General features: G+C 40.7%; 1 long non-coding RNA gene across 3 annotated transcripts in view; it reads left to right on the forward strand.

The window, feature by feature from the left end:
• LOC121140482 overlaps window positions 1-12983 on the forward strand; it is a 50072-nt gene extending 37089 nt beyond the window's left edge. For 2 of the 3 annotated variants that reach the window (XR_005877336.1, XR_005877334.1), the window contains one exon: window positions 10909-12724. This is a non-coding gene — a long non-coding RNA (uncharacterized LOC121140482). Of the gene's footprint in view, window positions 1-10908; window positions 12725-12928 lie in introns of those variants that run through there. The other variant, XR_005877335.1, reaches the window with a different exon arrangement.
• Window positions 12984-18785: the final 5802 nt, after the last annotated feature.

The raw sequence follows: 18785 nt of genomic DNA on the forward strand, positions 1-18785 counted from the left end.
TAAAGGGAACTCCTATTTCCTGGAATTGAAGAGTACGTTAAGATCTTTATTTTAATTCAGATGTCAGGGACATTGAAGTCTGATCTCCTTTTACTAAATTCAGGCAAAACAATACAACAGTTTTGACCTGCATGTTCATTCCATTAAACACTTTCAACTGTGTAAAACAAATAATGGCATTGCCAATCTCAAAGTTTATTTGGAGTTTGAATGTAGGCAATGAACATTCAACAGTCAAAGCAAAAGAAACAGTACCACAGCACCAGAGATCATGCTGAATTGTTTAATTTAAGCAAAGTTTGATCAAGCAGGTCATAGCTGACTGGAAGCAATGAATTCCACAAAATTCCACAAGTGGAGCCATGCTTGTCCCATGAGAAGTCAGTTAGGGCTGGCATAACAGATACCAAGGAACAAGTAGTTTTAGCCACAGACATTCACTCTCCACAGTTCCAGAGACTGGAGGCCAATGTCAGGATGCTGGCTGACTTATTTATTGTAAGGAATCAGTTCCTGACTGGCAGCCCACAGCCTTCTTGAATGGCTTTCTTTCATGTATGGACATGGATAGAGAGTGAGCTTTTAGGAGGATGATCTTATGAGAGTCCTAACCTAAGCATGGGGCCGACTTTGTGACCCCACCTAGTCTTAATTACCTTCCAAAGGTCCCATCTCATCTGCAAATGCCATTACTTTGCATTCCAACCCCACTAGGTGGACTTGAAGGTTACACAGCTCAGTCCATCACATCTTAAAAAACCGAAAGACCACCTCACTCAGTCAAAAGAGAAAGTGGTTGCTTGATAGAGAGGGACCTGAGAAAAACTATCCTAATTTTATTTTTAATACTAGCCATTTAGTGCTCAGGTATGTCCCTCTATGAAAGTCAGTAGTTTTTGAGGGTGCCATGATTACTAATATTCATAGTTATAGATCTAAATCTTCCATGCTCTTTGTCTAAGAGTGTAGGAAAAAGTAGAATCAATTTGTAGATTGTTTTATCAGTGTTCTTGAAGTGTTAACATACTTGCTGGTTGCAGTCAATCATTCGAAATATCTACTTAGGTGGATGGTTTGTTTGAAGAATCTTGACAAATCTCATGCATTAGCAGACATTTAATAAGTATTTTCTAGGGTCAGTCAATGGGGTGTTATTGTCAAAGAATAATTTTCTTTAAGGGAATTATGCAAGAGCTAACAAAAATTTAATGTTGATATTTTAGCCATAGAGAACAATCTACTAGGCTCTTTGCTACCCAGAGCCAAGGTTGAAGAAAATTCATTGCAGGCCTTTCTTATCCAAAATTTGGTATGTGACAAGGCTTATTGCCCTTTAATTAAAAAGGGACTAAAAGGGTTTACATTTCCATAGAAGGGAGGACTTGAATTTGACTACAATTCTTGCACCTTGGCAAGGGCCAGTGATTTCCCAATGTGTGTCCTTTTATTCTCAGCTCCTACTCTTCCTATTAATAGCCGTTTGCTTGTGATTGCAGTAGCCAGAGTTTCCTTATGCCTGTGTACTTGCCAAGCAATCAGCATCCATCTCCACAATAAGGTCTATATTGCAAAAGGTCCAGGCTGCTTGAAGTCAATTGGCTCTAATTCCCTTTATCAATCCCTACCATAGTCATAGCCCTGCCAATAGGACCATAATAATTACAATTATTTTGGCAAAGCCTGCTTCCTCTGGGTGGTATTTGGAAAGGAACAATGTAGGAGCTGATGAAGTCCTGATTGGATGTGTATTGTTGACATGAACAAGGCCATATCAAGGTCTCCAATGCCTACGACCCATGTGAATGGTAACGCCTTCCCCAAGACAGGATTGGGGAATTGACAAACCCTTCCTCTAGTCCAAGTGGTGGTGTTGATAGTGTGTGTACAGAGACTATGAACCACAGCTTCCTCTCTGCTGACTATACTCTTTGACTGTTCCCCTACAGAGACCTTCTACTGAGATAGGTTAAACGTGACTCCTTTTTCAGCTGTACACAATAAACCCACATCCTTGATTTAGATATTTAAAATAAACTGAGGTTCTGTATTGTTGCTGTAGTTAGTGCATTTCCATCAGAACACACGGCCCACCAGATCCTAGCTTTACTGGATCTGTGACCTTTCTTCATACTTTCATTGCTCCTGTTAGGTTTCCAGGACCAATGCATTCAGGATGCAGCCAAGCCATGCAGTATGGGACAGAACAGTGAGCTTATATCTTTCTAATTCGTTTTTTTATATATGCCTCCATGTCCGAGAAACCCTCACTTGACTGCTATGTGCCTTCTTTAGGTATGTTAAGATCTTTGAGCTCTTGTCTCAACTGGCTGGTTCCTGACGTTATGTTAAGGTAGCACTGCAGCTTGTGGCTATGAGCCATTTTATCCTGCTTTCAGGCGGTGCCTTGGTGCAGTCATGTTCCCTTAAGTCTGTGTTCTTGAAGGATTTGCTTCTCTCCAGTAACCTCAAGTCAGCACATGCTGGTAACTTCATATACCATGTGTTATACTTCATACATCAATTCTGTTGGGGATCCTAGTACTACATCTAAAATACAGGTCTCAATTTCACCTACTTCTCTAGCCTGTTACTCTATCCCACATCTCCAATTTTATTCATTCCAACACTGTGGTAGTAATTAGAATTCCTTACCCACTCCTAGATATATAGCAAGGCCATTACTAGACTGGGAATAGTCTATTTTTAGAGACTGTTTTTAGGAATGTCCATCCCCGGAGAGATAACAAAATTAGAGGATACTGAATTCCTTACAGGTGTTGTATTCGCATATGACCTAAGCATATTCTCCCTTCTACTTTAAATAGCCTCTTTATAATACCTAATTGAATCTTCATTCTCTATAACTACTTGAAATAATGCATTTTAAGGTAATAATGTCAAGAAAAGGCTGTTGATGCTTAATATAAATGAATTTTTTTCCAAATGCTTTTGATCGGTGGTTGGTTGAAATAGTGGGCTTGGGACCTATTTAGGACCAACAGTATATGTAGTTCAGGTTCAGAGCTGTAGCAGTTAAGGATGAGAGTCAAATAATGAATCACAGAGGGTGGGAGGAGGGAGTTGGGGTGGTGGTGCTGGTGATACAGTCTGTCCGACATTAAGTATTTAATAATTTCATCATCAACATCCTTATCTATCAGTGGTTTGTCGGTCTGCATCAAGAATGCCTGGCTGGTGTTGAACAAGAAAGTCACTGAAGAATAGTCAAGTGCTCACATGTTGCTTTTTGTTGCTGTCTTATTGGCTTTGGCAGAAGTGGAATCACAGCCAGTCTGCCTGGGACAGTTGCTTAACCCTTGAATGTACTCCTGGTAACTATGGCATCAACAGACCTTCCTGTGCTATCTGGCAGTAGATACCCCAGGGGAGTTCATCTGTGAATGGGTAATGCCAATTTGCCTCAGTGTTGGTGCTGTTTGGCTATTGTTTGTATGTAAATGATTCTACTGTTTTAACTTAAATGATTGTTGCTCATAAGAATGTCCAAGCAGCCAGGCATTGGTGACACAAACCTTTAACCCCAGCACTTGGGAGGTAGAGGCAGAGGAAGGAAGAACTCTGTGAGTTGGAGATCAGCCTGGTCCACAGAACAGGTTCCAAGATAGCCAGGGCAGAGAAACCCTGTCTCAATAAAATAAAATAAAATAAAATAAAAAAGCCCTTACTAATAATCTTTAACTACACAAACGTGAAGTACTTTATATCCCAAAGTAGACATTTTTGTTTGTTTGTTTGAGAAAGGGCCTCTGTAGGTAGCTCTGGTGGCCTAGAGAGAACTATCTATGCAGACCAGGCTGGTCTTCAACTCATGGAGATCCACCTATCTCTGCCTCAGTTCTGAGTGAGTGATGGGATTAAGGGCCTGTGCCACCATGCCCAGTCCTAGATGGACATTTTAAATCTTATGCTGGGAACTAGATATTGAATAAGATATAGGAAATCCATGCTCAGTTGGCACATAGCTTGTTTTCAAAAAACTAGTTCTGGTGGCTATTGCAATACTAAGATGGACATCTGAACAGGGCGTCTAGCCTGGTGGGGTGTTGTTCAGTTCTGTGTTCCAGTCACTAGACTCCATTTCCTATTCTTTTCCTCTCATTTTAAATCCTATTTGTCATTGACTTTTCCCAGTGCTTTCATTTTTTTCTAGCTTACTAAATACTGGATTATCAACACAGAGTTTATAGTAGCTCAGCTCAATCCCAGGAAGTCGTTTAGAGAACATGTTTCAGTAAAAGCAACATGGAGTCACCTCTGACCTGCAGTGTTATCATATCTGACTCAGTTCCAGAAGAGAGAACCACCTCCTGTGACCTCTTCCCCTGTATTTCAGGCCATAAATAGGTGCTAGGGCCCTGCCAAGTTGGGTCACTGTGGCTCATAAGGGACTGTCAGTTCCTTACAAACATTGCATGGCTTCAAAATGACTATGCCACCCAAGGTGACTCATAACATCTGCTTCTCTTAAACAGGGAATGTGAGCAGTGTCACCTCTTGGCTATCTTTCATGATAATGCAATTATGAGCTCTTTCTCTTGCTGACTGCCCAGAGAAATCCTCAGCAACCAAAGAGAATGTTTGGAAAACTAATGCTAGCTAACCCCAAGACAAGAGGCAGTGAGAGTGGCATTTCCAAACAGTTTTACTATATCTTATTTTATTTATTTACTTATTTATTGGGGAAGGGATATAGGGTCTTACCATGTGAGTCTGGCTAGCCTGAAACTCAGATATCTTCTTGCCTCTTCCTCTCAAATGCTAGGATTAAGGCATATGCCATAATGTTGATATATATATATATATATATGTATGTATAGAGAGAGAGAAGTCATTTTAATGAATGTACTCATATAATTATGGAGTGTGGGAATATATTATTTATGACTTATTAAAGCTTGCCTAGGGATTTAGAATTCAGAAAGTAAAGCCAGCCTCAAGTTATAGAGATCAGGTAGTGGTGGTACACACCTTTAATCCCAGCAGCCAGAAGCTAGGACTCAGGATTAAGAAGGATAGACAGATCTCTGTGAGTCCAAGGCCACCCAGATCTACACAGGTTTGATCCAGTCCTAAGGAGAAACAGCTCACACAAAGATGATCTCAGCACCTAGGATCACATGCCTTTAAACCCAGCACTAAAGGGGATTATAAAATATGGGAGCAGAGTCTTCAGTAGTCAATAACAGTATCAGGCACTCATTTTCCAGCCACACTAAGGATAGGAAGACATTGAAGTCTCAGGATTCTCCAGCCTTGCTGAAGAGAGGCAACAGTCTGAGGCTTGGTGAGAGCTTGTGGGGACAGAATCAGCCCTTTCAGTATGAGGTAGAGTAAGAGCTGTTTTGCTTTTCTGATCTTCAGCTTGAAGTTTGAGCCCCAATATATTTTTCCTGCTACAATTGAGCCTTGCAAAACCAGATTTCTGCAGGAGAGACTAAAAGTTAGCTCAGGCAACAATTTCATGTGCAGTGTTGAAGCAGAATTCTTTTGTAAGAGACCTCAGCCTCTGATCTTAACACCTCTCATGGATTCTGCAAGACACACCCATGGACCTGCCCAAAGACCCACTCACATAATGGAGAATAACCTGTTTTCCTGGTTATAAATACACCAGCTATGAGTGTTAAACATATCCACAAACGCCATTATAGCAATATTTAGGCTAGTGTCTAAATCAACTGTGGGCTACTGTAGGTTAGGCAAAGCTGACACATAAAGCTATGTCATTCCTAGTGAAGATCACTGGTCACCACCAAAGCCCTCCGAGTTCTGTGTTCATTTTTTGAGTACTCACAGTACTGGGTTTTGGGGTCACATCACAAAGCTGCCTCATGTGTTTCTAGACTACTTTCTTGGCTGACACAATCTTACCTAGTCTCCCTTATTCTAATCTCTTACCCTAGTTTGTTCAAGTGTGTGCATATTTCAACCCTCTGGAATACCCAAATCAGGATGAAAAACGACTCATCTTCAATTATACCTGAAAATTTAGCCTATGACATATTATATTTTGCAAGATTCCCAGCATCGGGTGGGAGGCTCTGTGGTCACACAAGTGTGGGAAACACTGCTTATCAGCCCTTCCTTTGGAAGATTTACCATCAGTCATATTAAAGGCTTTGGCATCCTGTAACAAAAAAGCTAACCAGACTCAGTTTTGACTTCACATTTCCCAGACACCTAACTATGGAAACACTCCCTTTATTTTTCTTTTTACCATGCCACAAATTTGCAATTTAAAGTTTCTACAAAACTCACTGACATCCATCAATCACTGAAATCAATCTCAGCTGTCTGTTCCTCTGGTCCTTGTTTGCTGTAACTGTTTGTTAGTTGTGTTGTAGAGCAACTTCCTCCAGTCCTTAGGGGCTTCAAATCATAGCCATTTATTATAGTTTTTCCAAAGTCTATCGTTCCCTGGGTGATTCTTCTGATGTGTGTTGGTCATGCTTAATCTCAACTATGCTTATTCATGTATCTGTAATCAGCTGGTAAATAGGTGAAGGGTAACTAGTCTGGCCTTTCGACTGTTGAGATGACTCTGCTGTAACCCATATGCCACTCATGTTCTTCTTCTAGAAGGCCACCTGAACAGAATCATGAAGCTGATCTAAGTTTCTGTCATGTTTGTTACAATCAAGTGGCCAGACTAAGTGACTTCAGTGAGCTGAGAATAAGAGTGGGGGGGCATCACAAGTCATGGGGCAAAGTGAGAAGTTATGAGAGACGTTAGTGGAGGCCATTAGTGATTAGCATCTAGTACATCTATTAATTATAAATCTGGGAAATGGTACCCAATTGGCTTCATCAAGTAGTAACAATGCAAATCCTGAGATATTCATCTCCAACAGAGGGCCACAGAAGAGTTGTTACCTATTATCTATCTTCATTACCTTTCTGTTGCTGTGATCAAGGAAAATTATAGCAGGAAGAGTTTATTGGGTATATGGTTCCTGAGGGATAAGAGACCATCGTGGATGGTGGCATGGTGGCATGGCAGCAGGTGGCAGGTGTGTCAGCTGGAGCAGGAAGCTGAAGGATTTCATCTTCCACTGCAAGCATGAAGCGGAGTGAATTGGAAGTAGGATCAGACTACAGATTCTCAACCCTTGTTTCTCATTTCCAGTGATACATTTCTACCAGCAAGGTTTCTCCTCCTATATCTTCCAAATAGTGTACCAACTGGGGACCAAGTGTTCAAACACCTGAGCCTGTGAGGACATTTCTTACTCAAGCTGCCACATGCCACTATCAGGCCTCTATAAGCTCAAGACCACGTCACAATAAAAAAAATGCATTTTAGTCAAACTCCAAATGTCCCTGTGGTGTTTCAGAGTCCCAACACTGTTTACATGTCCAAAGTCTTATCTGAGACTCAAGGTAATTTCTTAATTGCAATCCCTCGTCAAATAAAAAAAATCGAATTTCATACCTCTGATATATAATACAATGGAATATGCATGTTTTTCTATGAAGGAGAAATTGGGACATAGAGAATAAACACTAGACCAAAGTAAGACTCAAGCCTAGAAGGACGACCCCAAATCCGATAGCTGACCACTTGGTGTTAAGCGTTTAGTTGTCTCCACCCCTACAGCTCTGTCACTACAAACACTTCTCTTGCTTGGAGGTGATTACATTCCCCATTCACAACTCTCCTTGACAGATTTCTCCAGCATCTTTAACATCCTGTGGTGTCCACTGCAATCCAGGCTTCACATTCACAGCTTCACACATGGCCTCTCAGGACCTTCCTAGAGAGACTCCTCTGCCATACAATGCTTGGCATCAGTGGCTTTCTAAAGCTGTAGGGAAAAATCTATAACCCTTTAGTCTTGCATCCTCATGACTCTAAAGCCAGGACCATGTGATGACACTACCCAGTGGGGCTGCCAGCTTGAGATGAATCCTGGCCCCCTTGAATCACACTAACAAGCATGCTTTTCTATCCCTTGCTTTCTGGGAGCAGAAAACACCTTATGTTATCTTTCACAAGTTGGAAGCTTAGCTGGGTGGGGTCTTGCCCTGAGGGCACCCTTCCCTTTGTTCTAGTGTGAAGCTGACCCTACTTAGTGTTGCTAATCTCATTAGCAATTGTGTCCTCTCTTCCAGTATATGGCTTAGTTCTAACATTAATCTTCCAGGAGCTCTCTTACTCTCTAGCATGTATATTTTATATTTCTTTCTGCCCCACTTGCTCTCTTCTGCTGTAGGCCTAAAAATGTTATCAGTAACAACCAGGCCACAAATTCAACATTACACTATCTTAAAACTTTTCCTCCAAAGAAATTAGTCTATTACTTTTAAAGTTAGCCTTGGGTAAGCTCTTAGAACAGGGACAGTAGCCAGATTCCTTATAAAAATATCACAAGGATGACCTCTAACCTGGTTGCTGTTAAAGTCCTTGCTTCCCTATGAAATCCAGAACTTTTCCATTTGCATTGTTCTCAGACTACTATCTTCCAAACTCCTATTAGCACAGTCCTTTACAATATCCAACTGCTTTTCTCGTTCTAAGTTCCAAAGTCTTCTATGTTCTTCCAAACAACATGGTCATGTGCTTCACAGCAACAGCCCACCCTCAGTACCAACCTCTGTTGTTTTGATAAAATGTCATGACCATGCCAACTTATGGGTTACCATGCATCTCTCTCTTAGGGTTCTCCCTGTTACCAGCCTTTGTGGCAGTGGGATTGTAGGCTGGTAATCCCCTGCTCCATGTCTAAAATCCATATATGAGTGAGTACATACCATGTTTCTCTTTTTGTTACTGGGTTGCCTCACTCAGGATGATTTCTTCTAGTGCCATCCATTTGCCTGCAAATTTCAAGATTCCATTGTTTTCTACTGAGTAGTACTCCATTGTGTAAATGTACCACATTTTCTCTATCCACTTTTCAGTTGAGGGGCATCTAGGTTGCTTCCAGGTTCTGGCTATTACAAATAATGCTACTATAAACATAGCTGAGCAGATGTTCTTATTGTACGAATGTGCTTCTTTTGGGTGTATGCCTAAGAGTGGAATTTCTGGATTTTGTGGTAGACTGATTTTCCATTTTCCTGAGAAACAGTTCATTTAGACCTTCAGTTCCAAAGAGATAGGAGTCCATCATGGTGACCAGAGCAAGAAGCTGAGCATGATTACATCTTCAACCAATCATATGAGGCAAGGACTGAACTGGAAGTAGAGTCAAGTATATACCCTCAATGCTCTTCTCCAGTGACATAATTTCTCCAGCAATGCCACACCACCTAAATGTCTATAAGCTTTTGGGTGGATCCAATGGGACAGGTATTCTGGCCCTTGGGAGTCACAGAATACTGTTAAATACTGTCAAATGGAAAAGTATCCTGGAGCTCAGGGGCCACAGAATACTGAGTGTTACACAGCTCAGATGGAAAGGTATCCTGGAGCTTGGGAGCCAAGAACTACCATAGGTTGCAGTAAGCTTAGCAGCTTACAGCCCAGCCTCAGGGAAAGGCTTCAGGCAGGAGAGGGTCTTCCAGCTGGGGATGTTTGCCCAGTGCAGCAGTTTGCGCCAGCAGGAGGAGGTCCCAGGCAAAGTTGCTACAGTTTGGCTCTGCTCCCAAGAGTGTGGAGAGCTGAGTGTAACAACTCCGCTCTGCCAAGGGAAGGTCTCCCCAGCAAAAGTGTTATCTGCTCTGCTGCAAGCTTGTGGAAATGGCTTATTAGAAGGAAGCAGCTGGACCAGCCAAGCTGAACATACACAGGGTTTATATAGGGAATCTTGGGGGTAGGGGAAGTTTTTCCAAGGTAGGGATGGGTCAGATTTAAATGTTGAGCTCAGATTGTCTAGAGTTCCTGCTCAAGGATTGGTTAGTTTTCTGCACAGGGTTAGGGTCAGATTTGGCTCTGGTTTCAGGGCCAAAGTGTGATTCTTTCTCTGGTCCTTTTTTAGCCTTTTGGCTCTAGTTTTAGGGCCAGGGTGCATTTCTTTCACTGGCTCTGATTCCAGGGACAAAGTGTGTTTCTTTGACTCTGCTCTGCGTGTGTTTCTTTGGCTGGTCCTTTTTCCTTACAGTGTCTCTTTCTTAGTTAGGGTTTCTATTACTGTGAAGAGACACCATGATCACAGCAACTCCTATAAAGGGAAAACATTTAGGTAGGGTGGCTTACAGTTTAGAGGTTTAGTCCATTATCAAGATGGTGTGACAGGGTAGCCTGCAGGCAGACATGGTGCTGGAGAAGGAGTTGAGAGTCCTACATCTTGACTTGCACGCAACAGCATGTGGTTTGAGACATTGGATAGGGCTTGACATATAGGCAACATCAAAGCCTACCCCCACAGTGACACACTTCCTCCAACAAAGCCACACCTCCTAATAGTGCCACTCCCTATGAGCTTATGGGTATCAATTACATTCAAACCATGCCAATCCCCAAACAGCACCTTGAACTGGGGACCAGGTATTCAAATACTTGAGCTTGTGGGGGGCATTTCTCACATCCATAATCGTAAAACCTCATTAGATGTTACTGATGATGACTCAGGCTAAAAGCTCTAGTTTTAGAGCTTTTAGTAGATAGTTTTTTCATTGATATGGCAAAATGACTGGTCAAGGTAGTAGGTCTGCTATTGAAATAACATGCTAGTCTAGCCTGATAGAAGGATGTGAGAGGCACATTGAGCAGAGCTGCACCATCCCAACCCAGGCCAGGCTCGACCAGCTAGTCCCAGCTTATTCTGCCAGGGGAAACTGTTTATCTTGTCTTTTAAGAGGATACAGTCCATCATCACATGAAAGGCATGGCAAGTTCATGGTGATGGGAGCACAGGACTAGGATTCCTTATACTTTATAGGATCAGGAAGCACAGAAAGCAGGGAATACTGGACTAATCTGGTTTTCTCTCTTTCCCATTTCAGTCCACTCTGGGACCTCAGATGATGGGAAGATACTACCTACAATCAGGGCGAGCCTTTTCTCCTTAATCAAACCTCTCTACAAACACATCAGCAGCATGAGAAGTATGTCTCTTAGGTAATTCCCAATCTAGTTGAGTTGACATTGAAGAGTAAGCATCACCCCCCTCCTTGTGTTCAACAGTGTTAATTATTCTCTTTAATCATAAGGGCCACAAGGAATAGGAGGAGATCTAAGACAGCTATTCTCAAGCTGTGGTTAGAGACTCCTCTGGGGGTCAAATGACCCTTTCACAGGGGTGGCATGTCAGATATCCTGCGTATCAAACATTTGCATTATAATTCATAACTAGCAAAATTGCAGTTATGAAGTAGCGATGGTTGGAGGTCAACACAACATGAAGAACTATATAAAAGGGTCATAGCATTAGGAAGGCTGAGAACCACTGGTCTAAGATGTGAAGCTGTCCCTCCTTCCTGTGATCTTCCAGTTTATAGCAAGCAAGACTGATAATGATAAGTTAGGTAGCAGCAGGTAAGCATGCTTTTAATACTATGACTCTTCCCTGGCTTAAACTCTTTCCTGTCTATGGCTATAACTGGGAGGTTTCCTCTAACAGTGCCTGACACAAGTCATTCTATGAGTGTCATGTCCTCTGTCAAGGAGAAAGCTATAGAAAAGGGTCTTAGGCAGGAAATGTTAATATAATTGGACTCAGAAGAGTCTGTTAAGTAGAAGATTCTTATCTCAAAGATTGTGAATGCCAGGAGCCCTATGGAGATGTAATTGTAGAGGAATTGACTGTGAGAACATATTAGCATTATCTTCAAGCTAAATATGAGATTACTTCCCTTCCACAGATATCAAAAAGTCACATATTATTATAAGTAATATCCTAAAGTAATACTGAATTTCTATGTGTGTGTATTGTTATATATGAATATATATGTATTCATATATAACCACAGTCAACTGTAGTTAATGTACAACAAGTAATTTGAAGACATTCATATATATTTTTTACATTCAAATGTTGGTAACTTCTATTAGTTAGCTGGGGCTGCCATAAAAAAGAACAACAAACAAACAAACAAACAAAAAACAAACCAAAACTGTAGGTTGGGTGACTCCAATGACAGATATTCTTCCTAGCAGTTCTGAAATCTAGAAAGATAAAATTAAGGTAGAGAGTTGGTAATGTGAAGGTTAACATTGCACTCAGACTTAATATGCTTGAGAAACCAAAAAGCGAAAAATGCCTCTAACATCTAAGTCCCTGACTTGTACAGGTTGTACTCTATCAACCCACTTCCTTTTTTTCCCCTAATGTTAAAGACTATTCTTAAAATTGGCTGATTTTGTAAAATTTGCTGTTCAAATGGTCATAAGACTAACTGCTATTTCTGCTTTTATAATCAAACTTGCTTACTCTGCTCAATGACTGGGGCAACTGCAAGATATATACATATTAAAATTAGGCAAAATATGTGTGCCCTAGGATATGGCTAGAAACTGCATCTAGGGAACGATCTGGGTTGCAGTAGTCCTGGTGCCATTACTAACGAGTGCCAGTATTTAATAAAGCCTCTAATTAAATACTGGAACTAAATTAATACTAATTAGTAATACCAAAACACCTAATTTAATAATCTAAATTAATACTAAAACATCTAATACTAAAACCAAAACTTGAGTCAGACTGGTGAATCTCTGAACAACCCCAGTCCCACAACAGTTTCTGCTGAGGCCATCTTCCTAGTTTATGGATGTCTCCCTTAACACACATGTCATTGTATGTGAGGACAGAGAGTAGGCAGGCAGGCAGGGAGGGAGGGAGGGAGGGAAGAGGGAAAGAGAGATTAGGGTGTCTTGCCCTTTATAATTACAGGATTTTATTGAATTTGGGTCCTACCCTAACAACCTCATTTAACCTTAACCATCTCCTTAAAAGGCCCATCTGTGACTACATTAATTGTCCCTCCTTGATGGTAAGGTTGATGACTACCTTATATGCCATCCTAGAACCTTCATCCAGTGGCTGATGGAAGCAGAGACAGAGACCCACAGCTAAATACTGAACTGCACTACTGGAACCTAGTGACAGAGATGGAGGAGTGATGAGCAAAGGGGTCAAGATCATGATGGTGAAACCCACAAAGACAGCTGACCAGATAAGGGGGAGCTCTAGAATCCCAGACTGATGGCTGAGAAGCCAACAGGGGACTGATCCAGACTCCATGAATGTAGTGCCAGTGAGGAGGCCACAGAAATCACTGGGGCCTTGGGTAGTAGATCAGTATTTACCATGGTGTATGGATGATCTTTGGGAGTCCATTCCAAATAGAGGGATGCTCTCTCAGCCTGGACACATGGGGAAGGGCCTAGGTCCTGCCCTGGATGAAATGACAGACTTTGGAGATCCACCCCAAGCAGGGCTTCACCCTCCCTGGGGTGGGGATTGGATGGGGGGCTGGAGAGGCTAGTGGAGGGACTAGGGAGGAGGGGTGGGAAAGGGAGCTGGGATTGACATGTGAAGCATTCATGTTTCTAATTTAAATTTAAAAAATTTTAAAAAGGCCCATCTGTGAATACATTCTGAATGGGGATTAGACCTCCAATTCATGAATCTGGAGAAAACCCAATTCAATCCTTTATAGCAACCAATGCATTAGACCAACGCCAACCATACTTGCTACCACCACTTGATGCTTTGTCCAATCTAGCTGGAACATGTGAGGCCAAGGGATGCTCTGAGCTACTTAGGATGGCTGTAGTATGAAATCGAGAGCCTCTATGCTGAAGGAAGGACACTAAATAAGCATCAACACCACAAAATATGTGGATTGTGTACTTCATTTAACATAATGAGCTTAATGAATTAATGATGTTATATCCTGAAACACTGCAAATGTAAGTTTATACAGTCAAGCAAACCTATCATGCTTACTCTGATTATAAATTATAACTTTAAGGGGGAAAAAGTAAGGAAATCTTTCTCACATCCCTAATAAAAGTGTCGCCATGCAGGTGTGTGTTTTATATCTTTTTTTTAATCAATAAAGGCATAAGTGACTAATATTTAAATCACTTTGTCTTCTTTTATTTTATTCTGTTGATCATATGTATTTCAGTGAATCTCAGAATGAAAATGTTAATTGTGTGGTGGGTAAGCGTTCTAAGTCCTGAATATTAGGGCAATCTGGCTATGCCATCTGTCATCGCTTGGATCGCCAGGGTTGATTTGGCTGACCTGGCTGGCTAGGTGTGTATCCCTCCTGAAGTTGTATCCTCAGTTGAAGAGGGCAATCTTCCATGAATAGAGGAGGATCAGTCTTCAGTCAAGTGTGTATGAGTAGCTGTGCTCCCCTGGTAGAACCTCCAAACAAGCTCTCAAGAGTTCTAAGTCCTGCTAGCTTCCAGTATTTGTAAATAAAGTTTTATTCTAACACAGTTGTGTTCATTTGTTTATGTAATATCTCTGCCTGCTGTAGGGGGTGAGGGGTCCCTCACAGGGGAGTTTAGTAGAGCCCATATGAACAACCAGCACAGTCCCAATTTTACTATGCAATCTTTTACAGAAAACAGTTGCTGACTCCCACCCTCAACTCTAGCAAAGGCTGGCAGATAAGCACTAACTCTGTAGTACCTTGTTGTGTGGTTTTAGATGAGTTATCTAGTTCTCTGTTCCTTAGATTTTCAACTATAGATACATATAGTAGTATCTGTCTCTAAAGTGTCCTGAGGATAAACATGTAAAATCTGTTGCTAAAAGATCCTAAAGATAACAAATGAGCATGTAAAGATCCCAGGATAGGGCAGGAAGTAAACTAAAACTTAGAATTGGTTACTATTCATAACCTGTGACAAACTATCTCCACATTGAAGATGTTAATGTAAGATACATTTATAATTAAGAAAAAAATTAATGGTACTTACAGGCCTGGCGGACTCAAATCCACAGTGATGAGGATCTTTTCTCAACACCATTCCAAAGGCTTTCAAGGATTTCATTTGCATATGAGTGTGCCCAATGGGGTTGAGCAAACTGGCTAGATCTGCCTGGCACTGACTCATTTCAGGAAAAAGGATAAATTCTTGGTAAGCTCTAGCAAAGTTTAGTTTATTAACCACACAGTTAGTAGCTCTTAATAATTCATGTGGGAGACCAGAGAGTGCCAGAGTTCTGTTCCCAGTACCTACATCCAGCAGCATGCTACCACCTGTAACTTTCAGGGGAGCCAATGTCATGTTATGGCCTCTGCAGACCCCTGTATACTTGTAGCATGGGCTCACACAGATACCTACACATAGAGGAAATAAAGCAAAAAATTCAGTTTCACCATAATTATCTTTTGTTGTGCTGTAAGTCAATCAACTTAAACTCTGTTTTTGGTTGTATTTATAGCTGACCAGATCTTAGTTTGCAATGGTCTGATCCTTCCTCTTCTAACTGGATAATGACAGCCGTCCAATTCATTGGTTCCATGGATCCAATTCCTAGCTTTGCTGTGAATGTGATTCTGTCCTGTGGTCACTGGTTGAACCTTTACCTGTGGTCAGTTGTGGCAAACAGGCCTCTGAGGAGGATAAGTGGTAACTACTACAAGTAGTTGAGTCATCATCAAGACTTTGCCCCACTGAAAATTTTGTCTGGGTGATGACTGCTACATAACTCAGCAGCACTATTATAATTACAGTTCTTGATCTGAGAGGAGGTCAGCAGAGGTAGCTCCCAGTCTACCTGGGGTTACACAAGGTTGTTGGCAGCTCCTTCAGTACGTGTCAGCTTCACAGTTATATGGGTAACACTGAAAATAGCAGTCATCAGAGACAACTTACTTGTTGAGTGAGGAGTAGGAAGTGTGAATAGAAAATTCCTTATAGAATCTGGTGGTTGTTTTTTCAGAAGTCTCTTCACAATTTTTCAAAATAAATCTAAATTAATCATTAACCCATGGGCATGGCTGGAAAGGAGCCCTCAAGTGAGGAGACTTGGCCACTTAGAAAGACTCATTTGCCTCAGTAAACTCTAAGTCATTGTATCTTCTTTTGTAAACCTAACAGGTTTATTTGTGTTTGTTTTTGAGACAAGGTGTAGCCATGCTGTAGCCATACTGTAGCCATGCGGGTGTGGAAATCATTATGTACCAAGGTTGGCTGGGAACTTGTAGTGATCCTGCTGCCTTAGCCTCTCAAGTGCTGGGATGATGAGTGTGAGCCACTATCTCCAGCTCCCAGTCAAGTGTTGAGGTAGACTTTGGGTTTTGGAGTTTTATATGCATAGCAATATTGAATGGATGATAGAGATTTGCCATACATCCCCATTCTTACATTTGCATAGCTTCCCTTATTTACCTCCCCACAGGGGTGGTATCATTGCTACAGGTGACAAGATATGACTGGCACATTACTATTATCTACAGTTTATCATGGTTCATTATTGTTGTGTGTTTAGAAAACCATGCAGTAATATGTATTCAGTATCATTATATCTAATAAGAGATGTCTCTTTCCCCCAATCTTGGAAATCTATGATCTTTGGTTGTTTTTCTGTCATTTTACCAGTAGGTCGTAAAGCTGAAGTTATGGTATGTAGTCTGTTCAAACACCCTTTCACTTCCTAATACAAACCTAAGTTTTCTCCTTGTCATTTGAAAGCTTTATGCTTCAGATCATTCTTAGTGTTGAATAATATTCCAATGTCCAGATATATGGCAGCTTATTTTTCAAAGATTTTTAATTATTTTAGTGTGTGAGTGTGTGTGTGTGTGTGTGTGTGTGTGTGTGTGTGTACGCGTGTCTGGGTCTAGGTCTCTGTGTGTGTGACTATATGCTGTTCCTTGAAGAAACCAGAAGTGTTGTACCCCTAGAGATGGTATTGCAGGTGGTTGTGAGCCAGTTGGTGTGGGTGTTGGGAACTGAGCCTGGGATTTTGGAAGAGTAGTATGCACTCTGAGCTACTTTCTTAGTCATCTCTCCAGCTCCCATGATAGCTTATTCACACATCCTCCTGCTAAAAGGTATCTTGGTTCCTTTCTCATTTGGGGTGAAGTTGCTATAAGCATTCATGTGTATATTTATATGTGAACATAAACATTTTTTATTCTTTTGGGTAAATACCAAAAAGTATGATTGCTAAATTTTAAAATAGAAGTACACTTAATTCTGTAGGAAACTACTCAACTGCCTTCCAAAGTAGCTGTACAATTTTACATTCCCACCAGGAGAACTCTCCTGCTCCACACCTGTGGTGAAGCCTTCAGTGTTGTTACGGATTTGGCCTGTTCTAAGACAGGTGTGATGGTAGTGAATTTGAATTCCATGTCTCTAACCATCTTTTCATAAGCTTGTATATCTTCTCCTATGAGGGGTTAATGTGTTTAGATCATATTTTGAGTCAAGTTGTTTTTGTATTGTTGGGTGTATGAATTCCATATATGTTTCAGATGACAAGTTAATCCTTTATCACAAATCTTGCCTGAGCATTTTTCTTTGTGGATTTTCATTTTCTGGTCTTAATATGTCTTATAGAACAGAAGTTTTTAGTTTTAGCAAATTCTGCCTTGTTAACTATTTTCCCTTCACGAATCGTATATTTTGTATTTTATCTAAAACATAATTTTCAAATTCAAAGTCACCCAGACTTGCTCCTCTGACATTCAAGGAGTTTTATAGTTTTGTGTCCATAGTTCTGTGTCTCTCTGAGCAAGTGTATGCTTAGATTCTTTAAAAGGAAAAGGATTTGCCTGTGAAATCATAGTCAATCAAGCATAATTTGTTGAAATCTTTTCTTTTCTACATTGTATTGCCTTTACTTCTTTCGCAAAGGTTGGTTGTCTATTTCATTGATTCGTTTCTTTATTCTTTCACCAAATACCACGTTGTCTTGATTGCTAAAATTTTATAATACACCTTGAAACCTCCGGTATCTGTCTTCCTCTTTTCTGCTGTGCTGATATTACATTGTTTACCATTGATCTTTGTCTCTTCGTATAAACTTCAGAATCAGTTTGTATCCACAATACACTCGTTGGGATTTTGATTTTGGAATGTCCTTTAATGAAGCCATTGTTGCACAGCAAGGATTCAGCACTGTGAAAACATAGCTTGTCGATTAGAGAATACATTGGCCAGCTATACACCAGAAACTATAAAGGACCCCAGAAGCTGAACATTTCTATTTAAGATGCTAATCCTGTATGTGTATGTGAGTGCATGATGTACAGGGACCTATATGGAGGATGAAGAAAAAATATGTCCGGGTCATTTCTCTCCTCCTTTGTGTAACCAGGGAGTAGAACTCAGGTCACCGGGTTTGTGGGACAAGCGCCTTTACCTCCTGAGCCATCTTGCATGCCCAAGAATATTTCTTCAAAGCTAGTTCATTCACAACAGATTCCTCAGTTTTATTTGGGAAAAATACTCATATTTTCTTTATCTCTGAAGAACTGAAATTGGAATGGCTCTGAGATCTAGCTTGCTTGCTCATCTCTCAATGAGAAATACCCACACAACGTTTCTTGTTTGTGTAGATTTTAAAATAGACAATAGATAAAATCCTTATCTTTGCTCTCCTCTATAGAAAAAAGAATTGTATCCCTTAGCTTTTTTCAGTGTTTTAAATATAATTTTCCACATTGAAAGAAATATGTCTATTTGAGGCATCTTTTGTTGTTGATATTGGTGTTTCTGTTTGTTTGCTTGTTTTAATCCTACTTGGTGTTGGTGTTTTTGAGTTTCACAAATCTGTGACTTTGTGTTTGACATAAACTGACAAGAATTTCTCAGCATTATTGTTTTTTGATTTTGTTTTTCAAGACGGGGTTTCTCTGTGTAGCCCTGGCCATCCTGAAATTCTCTCTGTATACCAGACTGGCCT

The sequence above is a fragment of the Mesocricetus auratus genome, unplaced genomic scaffold (genome assembly GCF_017639785.1).
Source record: "Mesocricetus auratus isolate SY011 unplaced genomic scaffold, BCM_Maur_2.0 Super-Scaffold_4256, whole genome shotgun sequence".
NCBI lineage: Eukaryota > Metazoa > Chordata > Mammalia > Rodentia > Cricetidae > Mesocricetus > Mesocricetus auratus.